This window comes from Brassica napus, unplaced genomic scaffold, assembly GCF_020379485.1.
Source record: "Brassica napus cultivar Da-Ae unplaced genomic scaffold, Da-Ae ScsIHWf_301;HRSCAF=491, whole genome shotgun sequence".
In the NCBI taxonomy this organism is placed as follows: domain Eukaryota; kingdom Viridiplantae; phylum Streptophyta; class Magnoliopsida; order Brassicales; family Brassicaceae; genus Brassica; species Brassica napus.
Genome location: NW_026016266.1, coordinates 42,501 through 45,000, shown reverse-complemented (window position 1 = coordinate 45,000; position 2,500 = coordinate 42,501).

The following is a 2,500-nucleotide window of genomic DNA, read 5'->3' as shown; positions in this document are numbered from 1 at the left end:
TAGGACTTACCTTGGCCTTTTCTTGAAAAATCAGTTTGTCTGGTTTTTCTTTGTGTCTGGCCAATGTGTCTTGGCTGACAAACTTCTTCTCCTCCATGGTCTTTGGGACCTTAATAGGTTGGTTTTGATCATAGAAAACCGTGGGCTTCTGGTTTGGCCGAATCTGGTCTTGATGGATCAAGCTTCTATGACCTTCTTTTGGTACATCTTTTCTTGCTTCTTTGGAACCATGAGTTGGATACCTCCTTGGATATAGTTCCTGGATTTCAGAACTTGTAATCTTTGGTGCAAACTCATATCTCATGACTTCCTTAAGAGCTCTCCATGTTTTGATAGTTGGCTCCTTGTAAAACCATCTATCACCTTCTTCTTGTACCCACCATTCAAAGGCATCATCTCTAAGTTGTTCAATGGCATAAGCAAGCCTCTCTTCCTTCAAGATGTTGTTGTAGTGAAACCATTCATCAAGGTTCCTCTCCCATATTAGATAACCTCTTTTTCCTGAAAATGTAAAGAGTTTAATTTTATCAGCAAAAGAGATATAATTAAATTGAGAATTAACAACATGATGTTTGTGGGTTTGAGAAGTTGGGGTTTGATTGATCCTTGAAGGATCTGGTGGCTTGGGCTCGACATAGACAGCCTCTGGAGCATCTCCAAATCTCCTTTCTCCTGGCTGTGGACGTTGGCCTTGTGCCTTCTTTCTTTTCCTCAGCTGTGCAATCAGATCAACCTCTTGCAAAGCTGTCAAATGTTGGTTCTGTTTGGCCATATGACATTGGCCGTGTGTTTCTCCTACCATGGCTTCCTGAAAACACTCTCAAAGATCAAGTGAAAAGATGGGAAGGTCTGGTCGAACCAAAATAAATCAAGTGCACAATGCAATTTAAACTAAACCGAGAAAATATGCAATTATGAACCGAAATGAAATAAAGTATGCAAAAATTATTTTTATTTTGTTTTTCTCAATGCAAACACGAAATGAATCAATATGATATGAAAATAAACACAAATGAAAAGAAAATATGGAAAGGAAACTAATGCTGATATTTGTTTTTTTTTTTTTTTTTTTTTAAAATTTCTTTGATGCAAACAATTAAACCACTTATGCAAAAAATATAAACTAAGCTTGAAAATATTTTATTTTTCTTTTCTGATGCAATCACGAAATGGAAAAACTAATGTGATATGAAACAATAACTAGGATGATTTATTTTGGATTGTAAATTTATGGATGCAAATGAAAAGGAATCAAATTCAAAACAACACTTTTTATGAGATTTTCTTTTATGGAAACTAATGAATGCAAACACTTTTCTTTTGGGATTTTCGATTTTAAATGAATCAAACAAAACTTTTTCTTTTCTTTTTCGTGGCTCTTAGCAGGATGAACAGCAAGAACACAAAACAAATGCAGAAACAAAACTTGAAACAAAGAAACAGTTTTTATGGATTTTCGGTTTATGATGAAAAACAAATGCAAACAAATATGAATGATGCAAGGATAGAGTGACCTGATTCAGGAGCTTGAGCTCTGATACCAAAATGTTGTAGGCACAGGAGAGGTAACCCACGAATTGATAAAAATGGTGGAACCAAGGTTTCAACCTGAAAACAAAGAGAACCGATTTTTATGAGTTTTTAGTTTTTATGATGCAAACAGAAACAAATATGAAAACGAATGAGATGATGATGATAATGATAATAAAACAAGATAAATAAACAAAGGATAGGATGGAATCAAGCTGCTGGATGTGTATCACTCTCAGCTTGATTAGATGATGAACTGAAGTGGATTTGCGGAGGAAGGTTTGATTGAATCTCTCAATCTGATGGAATGATGGATCAAAGTGATTGACTCTCTCAATCTGTGTACTGAGCTTGTTTGATTTGCACAAACAAACTAGACTCACGAAATCAATAAGACAACAAAGAATCTCTCTTTGAATCCTAAAGACCGATATTTTATACAAAGAACAACTTTGATAAAACTGAATAAACTTTTTATTAACTTGATGATTAAGGGTGTTCTTTACAATGGACGTCTAGGAGCTTATATAATGCTCAGAGACAAAGATCCTAACGTTCTAAAACAAATAGAAAAGGAAACAAATTGAAAACTAAGAAAGAAATCGAAAACTAGCCGTTGGAGCCTTTTGTGGGATTTTGGCTCCAAGTAAAGAATCTGATCTTTCTTGAACCTGGATGGTTTAAGGGGATAAGTAAGCTTCCTGGGAACCTTCTTGACTGCTTGGAATGTGCTGAGGTCGTGCCTAAACTGAAGAGAAAGAGCTGTTGGACATTAATGTCGGTTTGCTCCAAATAAGGCAGGTTTGAGTAAATGAGGATCCTCCTGATCCAATGGCTGCTGGTGCATGGTATGGACTTGTATAACTCCTCTTGGCCGTGTATGATGTCTCCTGATTGGTTGAAATGATCTCCTGGCCGCCAATGTCTGGTTTGAAGCTGATTGAACCGGCTAGCTTCCAATTGAGGCAAG